The sequence below is a fragment of the Montipora foliosa genome, chromosome 13 (assembly GCF_036669935.1).
Source record: "Montipora foliosa isolate CH-2021 chromosome 13, ASM3666993v2, whole genome shotgun sequence".
Lineage (NCBI taxonomy): Eukaryota > Metazoa > Cnidaria > Anthozoa > Scleractinia > Acroporidae > Montipora > Montipora foliosa.
Window position 1 is genome coordinate 738,979 of NC_090881.1, and position 7,939 is coordinate 746,917.

Here is a 7,939-nt window from a genome sequence, read left to right on the forward strand (position 1 = left end):
AACTCTGAAATTAAGCTGATAAATAATAAGAAGAAAATAGTTGTTTCAAAAAAAAGGAAAATAATAATTTGAGATGAGGCTGACAATTAATATTAAAAACATAGTATGCTTACAGCAGAGCAATCGCTGTAAATGAAAGTTTTAACAAAACCTTGCTTTCTGCCACAAGGTAAATGGCTCTAGTTCACTTAGTGTACCAGAAGCAAAAATCCTTGCAAATGTTGCTTTTAAAACCTCTGAGTAACCATCGATTGACTCATCATCCTTAAAAGTAATTAAAGAGAATAATGATTAGTATAACCCCTTCCAAAAATTAAGATTATTCCAGAATATTCTAACAAAATAGGAAGAGAGCACAAATTTAATACATCCCTAATCCTGAGAAACAAAAGAAACAGGCCATCCATTTTGGTGTACCAAACAAATAGAAAAACATGTAATACTTGCATGAGATTATATACCTGTAACATCTTTTTGATTCATTGAGTGATGTGACTTAGTTTACTATCAAATTAATTTTGTCACAATGATAAAACTTAACATATAGTGGTGGAACTCATGGAACAAATTTGACAATATATTGCCGGATGTTGTTGAGGCGTGGTGGCCTCATGGTTAGGTGCTCAACTCCAGAGCGAGTGGTCCTGGCCGGGGACATTATGTTCTGTTCTTGGGCAAGAGGCTCTACTCCCACGGTGCCTCTCTCCACCCAGGTATATAAATGGGTACGGACGAATTTAATGCTGGGGATAACTCTGCGATGGACTGGGATGCCACCTAGGGGGGTGCTAGACCACCCACAGTGGTGCTAGACCGGGATTAAAAGATACATCCTAGTGAAACTTACCATTAAAAGCGATGCAATGACTCTCGTCGATGATTTCACATGCATTTTGAATTTTTTTTGTTCCATTGTACGAAAATTGTGTCGATAGTCGTTGAGAATCTCCTCGGGACTTCAAAACACCAGTTTATACTTAAGCCTTTATATGTTGTCTCCTACCTATGACGCTCTATTATGCCACGAAACGTGACACCAAATATTTCATGAGCGAAATCAGTGGAACAATAGGCCATTTCCGAATTCATGTCTGCCTCCTCTTCAAAGGGAGTCTAAGTGCGAAGCTTTTCTTATGAAAATTAGTTTTCATTCATATGTAAAGTAGAACTAATTACCATAACAAAAACTTCGCACTTAGACTCGCTTTGAAGAGGAGGCAGACATGAACTCGGAAGTGGCCTATTACGAAGACGATACATATGTAGCATTGCAATCCTCTCCAAGTAAACAATCAAATGCGGGGCTAGGTCAAACGTCAGACTTTTCCAAGCTCCGGCTGGAGCAGACACAAACACATCTCTGCAAGGCAGATATTCTCAAATTGTTTTTGCCTGATAGTCGCGCAATTCGGAATATCCGATGGCCTTCACTGCATATGGGAAACTTTTTGATCGACAACTTCCCTGAGGTCCACGAGGACTACTCTGATTGGTCTAGCTCAGCGACCGGTTTTTGGGTCGCTAAAATTGGCGCCAATAGAGTATGAAAAGTCCTTCGTTCCGCGCGCCATCTACATGAGACGAAGGACTTTTCGAAAGTCTAGACTTTCGGCTCTTTGACTACATTACAGCTTTTTACAGAAACATGCTTGAAAGGGATTTTTTCATGGCAACAACCTTTTCTTTTATCTGGGGTTTTCTCCAAGTCCTCTCCCATAGATGATACATGTAGTGGTGTGTACTGTATGTTACAAGAAGGCATCTTCTTGGCTAGCCTCATCACTTTCTGTAACCAACTCTCTGCCCAATCTTCCCAGCAATTTCTTAATGAACCAATTCCCAGCAATACCCACCTCCATTTTGAACTGTTAATCAACAATAAATAATAATATCTTGAATATGTGAAAAGTTTCAGTTTTTCTGGAAAAAAAAAACTTCATAGGCTCAGTCACATTCCAAACAAAAATTATTACCGGTACTTACAGATAAAAGATTTCATAAGAATTACATCCAGATAATAACAATCAATATCACATGCCTAAAAAAAGTACTGGTAATAATAAAGCTGATCATTTCTAAGGTCTATGACAACTGCAGATTGCCTAAAAATAGCGATTTTAGGTTTAGGGTTATGGTTAATTTGTGGTCTGCATTCTGCAAGTGTCAGACACCGTCATTTCTATTATAATATCATTTGTGTGAAAAGCAGACTCATTAAAATTTCGCTCTCTTTTCTTCAACACTTTCACTCCCATGGGGCTCCCCATTGACGAGTAAAATCGTCTGGCGTTAGACAGAATAAAATATATAATTCTCAGTGGCCCTTACGGGAATGAAAGGGATAAACGCTAATAATAATACTCTCAGGCATTAACAAACTATTTGCATTGAGTAACATAGTTTAAATGACAGTATAAGCTTCTGAGAAGGAATCCTTTGTCATCAGGTAATTTGCTGTGACAGCACTCTAATACCAAATAATTTGCTTAACCATTTTATTTAAAGCTTCATTATTCTTATGAGATACATACCAATTTGTTAATGCACTTAAGCCAAATTAAATGGCCGTTGGAAAAAACCAGGATCGGATCGGACCGGACCGAATCGGATCGTATCGGATCGACAAAACACTGACCGGATCACAAACAAAAACCCGGCCAAAAATAGACGGTCACCAGACAACGTGCTGAAGACAGGAAAAGTCGAATTCTGTGCCTTTCTCTCTTGTGTGATCGTCTCCTCATTTATTGAGACTCGTCGAAATGTTTTTTTTTTTTTTCTTTTTTTGGAGTTGATTACAGATTCCGAAGAAGAATTATGAAAGATACGATGTGACGAATTCACGTCAATTAGCTAACTGACTGCGTGCACGACGGTCTTCTTCTTCAAACATGAAAACTGACAACAATGTTTTACTTTACTCCAGTTCCTGACCATTGCACAATAGCCCGATTTAGCAACAGAAAGGGAACGTCAGTTTACGAAGGGAGAACCTGCAGAATAGTTGGGATTCCACTCGACTAATATGGCCTAACATGGGAACTTTTGCTGCGCGCGCCATCGTCAACTGACATTCACGTTCTGTTGCTAAATCAGGCTATAGTGCAATGGTCAGGGACTGGTCAGTTTTCATGTTTGAAGAAGAAGACCGTCGTGCACGCAGTCAGTTAGCTTATTGACGTGAATTCGTCACATCGTATCTTCCATAATTCCTCTACGGAATCTGTAATCAACTCTGAAAAAAAAAAAACATTTCAACGAGTCTCAATAAATGAGGAAACGACTACACAAGAGAGAGAGACACAGAATTCGACTTTTCCTGTCTTCAGCACGTTGGCTGGTGACCGTCTACTTTTGGTGGGGATTTTTTTATTGATCTGGTCCGTGTTTTGTCAATCCGATCCGATCCGATCAGATCCAATCCGGTGCGGTCCAGTCCGGTCCGGTCCAATCTGATCCAGATTTTGCGAACGGCCAAATTAAATATCCTTCCCTCACTAATTTGGCACTTAAAGGTGCATGTGAAAAGTGTGAATTCCACATAAGCTTACATTAAATTGTCATTTTCGAATTCAGTAAGGCCCGATTCAGATGCCGTATTTTCATGAGCCGAATTTAATACATTGATAAAGTACATGAAAAGTTCGGCGTCTGAATCGATTAAGAACGGCTATTTTGATTTGGAACGGCTCAGCCGTTCTTTTCGCCTGGCCTAGAAGGGTATTTCCGCTTTAGCATGGCCGCGGATCAGACTTGATGCAGACGTCGAACTTTTCATGTGCCAAACTTCATGCATAAACCATGCCTTCTACATGAAAATCGCTGACAAAATCAACTGGTTTTAATGGGATTTGAAACGGCTGTAGATCGGCCGAACTCGAATAAACGAGTTCGGCTCATTAATAGTACGCGGTGTCTAAATCGGGCCAGAGACATCACTGCCGCCCCAAGCTCAGTATGTGCATGGCCGACAAAAATATAAGGATTTGTATGGGAATCCCGATAAAACGCTTGAGAAGATAATTATGTGAAAAAATTGTCAATTAAAAAGCCTAACCTTACTGCCATTGTTGGTATCTTCCTTCCTGTGTGGTTATTTTCCAGATTCGACGCGATTTGAGCCATTTCTCAATTTCGTGGTTGTCAACGGTATAATAAAAACTAAATTCTCAGGTGCCACTAATTTGAGTCAAATATGCCTAGATAAATTGTTCCCACGGTCACAATTCCACATCACAATCAATTGACAAAGATTGAACTTTCACCTCAACCCACCATCAATCAATAGCAGTCCCTCGAGCGACCTCAGGCGGTAATATTTCAGGATAAAAACTTTCGAAACGTACGCTTCCACAACACATAGGCCACGGCTTCGACCGTTGATAACGAACTGAGCCTTACCGCGGTGGCCAACCTCGTTCCCAGGGTCTTCTCGGCTTTCAATATGGCGGCGGGTCTTGAGAAGACCCTGGCACACAGTGAACTAAACAGATCGCTGATTGGTGCTTTTCTCACATGAACTCTGATTGGTTTAATGTCGGAAGAAAGATGGCGGCTAGTGAGGAGAGCCAGAAGAACAGAATTCGTGTTTAAATCATTTTCAAAATTGTAGCTGTTCCGTAAGAAGCAGCTGCAAATTAACAAGCATAACAGTCAAAAATAATTCACCGTTTTTTCACGTTGTACGATGATCTACATCAGGCCTCGATTCCAATTAAAACTACGTTGGCTTTTCACGACCTCTGGCATAGCGATCGCTCTGTAATATAGAGGGATATAATGGTGTTTGAAAGACGTAACGGTAATTAAGTGATTTTATTTCGTACGTACCTTTACGTTTGTCGTCTCACAATTGTAATTCCCTGACGCGAGTATTGTTACTGTTGTTCAGTGTTTTCACCATGTCAGATTGTGTTACAAATTATAAAATTGTGCAACAGGGTTCATAGATTATTGATGTGGTTGATTTAGCAGTTGTATGTGGTTCTGTTGACTCGTGTGACAGCTGCAATGAAGGCGGGTCTGTTAAATACGGGTCAAGACTAGAGGTCGCTGCTCCAATAATCAACAACTAAGCCAAAAGTTTCCCCGAGACCTGAAACAACATTTTTGTTGAGTGATTAGCGCTAGCAGACACTTTTGGTGTTGTTTACTTGTCTGCAGCACGGTGACATGTACACTCACCTGTGGAAATTGACCTGTGTTTTATTACTGGGTTGCAAACCCAGTCGAGGTCTTCGTTTAGTTTGTTTGTTTTCTTTTTTTTCTTTTTTTTAGTTTTTACTGGGTTGCCTATGGCAAACCAGTCGAGGTCTTCGTTTAGTTTGTTTGTTTTCTTTTTTTTCTTTTTTTTCTTTTTTTTAGTTTTTTTTTTTTTTCCGTGTCGGTAAAAGTCTTGCCTGTCACTCCCCTGGTAAGTGGTGTCTTTGTGCATAGAGCCTTCTACGCGTATGTTCCTAGGATCGACAGGGTAGTGGAACTGCGTAGATTTCTCTGGTGGACACAGTAGAACCTGCAATGGCGTCGAAAGTCATGTAACGCGAATGGCGTTTTAGTGGATCCTTAAACAAAATATACCCTTATGGAGCTCAATAATGGAAAGTCAGTTGGATAAACTAGGCAGGAAGCTCAAAAGCGACGAGTACTGGACTTCGACAACAATCTATCGCCCGTCGAGACGAAATCAAAGTGAGCTCTATTTACCTGAAGTACATGGTAATTTGACACGATTGAGTTTCTTGTCTTCACGCACGCAATGAAATAGGAAGAGGTTTTCGCCTCTAAGAGCAAATATGTTGTTAGTTTCAATAATTTTTTCGCTGGAAAAGGATTCTGTGGTATTTTCTGCCTTTGTGAATTATAATATCATGTTGTGTATTGAATTTTCGAGCTTAAGGTTGAAATGTGATATGGGAGAAGTTTTTTAGTATTGCTCTGTAAGCAGGAAGGGTTCACAGGCCTGTTGGAAGCGTGCTTGAGTTTCAACAAAATGAGCCCCAAAATCAGTGAAAACTTGTGACGCAGATGAATAATAAAGTAGCTGCTATTTCCAAAATGATGGAATTACCTGGTGATAAATAACGTCGTACGCGTCTTGGAGAGTAAATTTTGACTTTGCATAAATAAGAGTTGGGCGATTGTGATCTTTGTTTTGACTTCGCTCATTTCATTGTCAAACTTTATAACACTTGACTGAAAAAGAAACTTACAAAAACCCGGTATCTTGCCATCATTTGACACAGATGCTTCACTGTTTGGCGAGTAAACATGCCGCGGTAACTTAATCACGGCGCCCGCTGAATTCCGGCCATGTCACTTTCGATTTTGCAATTTACTTGAACGTAGCAAAAATCTCCCAAAATGTTTGTTGCTGATCGTAACTTTTTATATTCTATATTCACGGTTCAAAATTAATGTTGTTTTGATGTCGTAAATATTTTATTCTCGATCGACCGTTCGGGAAACTTCCTTCTGCTCTTTCTGAAAACTCTGTATCAATAGTTATTTGCTTTTTCATCAATATTTGTTTTGCATAAAGCAAGCTAACAAGATCTGTACCTTGCTGAGTTCGCATTTGTTAGAGTTAGTAGTATTTTCGGTCCGATGCTTCTGTTTTCTGAGGGAAATGTTGTCTTGGTCTCCCATCCAAACACTAACCCCGCCCGGCAGGGCTTAACTTCAGTGAACCTTAGTATTAGAAAGCTGTCAGATGCTCAGAGGGCACACTTGTGGTAAACAGACGTTGTGAGGGAACTTGAAAATTATCAACATGTCAGCCCAGAAGCCAATGTTTCTCGCTTCTCCTTTATTTGTTGTTCTTCAGAGACTGGAATGCTGTATTTCAATACCACACAATTCAGTGCCTTCTGATTTTCTGTAGCACGTACCACAGGCAACCCAGTGTATGCTTCACAGAAGCATCTCGTTTTTTTTTTTTCCGTGTCGGTAAAAGTCTTGCCTGTCACTCCCCTGGTAAGTGGTGTCTTTGTGTATAGAGCCTTCTGGGCGTATTTTCTTAGGATCGAGAGGGTAGTGGAACTGCGTAGATTTCTCTGGTGGACACAGTAGAATCATTAACTTAGCCTGCAATGGCGTCGAAAGTCATGCAACGCGAATGGCGTTTTAGTGGATCCTTAAACAAAATATACCCTTATGGAGCTCAATAATGGAAAGTCAGTTGGATAAACTAGGCATGAATCTCAAAAGCGACGAGTACTGGACCTCGACAACAATGACGAAATCAAAGTGAGCAGTATTTACCTGAAGTACATGGTAATTTGACACAATTGAGTTTCTTGTCTTCACGCACGCAATGAAATAGGAAGAGGTTTTCGCCTCTAAGAGCAAATATGTTGTTTGTTTCAATAAAATTTTCGCTGGAAAAGGATTCTGTGGTATTTTCTGCCTTTGTGAATTATAATATCATGTTGTGTATTGAATTTTCGAGCTTAAGGTTGAAATGTGATATGGGAGAAGTTTTTTAGTATTGCTCTGTAAGCAGGAAGGGTTCACAGGCCTGTTGGAAGCGTGCTTGAGTTTCAACAAAATGAGCCCCAAAATCAGTGAAAACTTGTGACGCAGATGAATAATAAAGTAGCTGCTATTTCCAAAATGATGGAATTACCTGGTGATAAATAACGTCGTACGTGTCTTGGAGAGTAAATTTTGACTTTGCATAAATAAGAGTTGGGCGATTGTGATCTTTGTTTTGACTTCGCTCATTTCATTGTCAAACTTTATAACACTTGACAGAAAAAGAAACTTACAAAAACCCGGTATCTTGCCATCATTTGACACAGATGCTTCACTGTTTGGCGAGTAAACATACAGCGGTAACTTAATCACGGCGCCCGCTGAATTCCGGCCAAGTCTCTTTCGATTTTGCAATTTACTTGAACGTAGCAAAAATCTCCCAAAATGTTTGTCGCTGATCGTAACT

The 7,939-nt window shown here is 40.0% G+C and overlaps 1 protein-coding gene across 3 annotated transcripts in view; it reads left to right on the plus strand.

Moving 5' to 3' along the window:
• The window catches only part of LOC137982307 (uncharacterized), a 140,919-nt gene that overhangs the window by 44,071 nt on the left and 88,909 nt on the right, over window positions 1-7,939 (plus strand). The gene's annotated exons all lie outside the window — the stretch shown is intronic.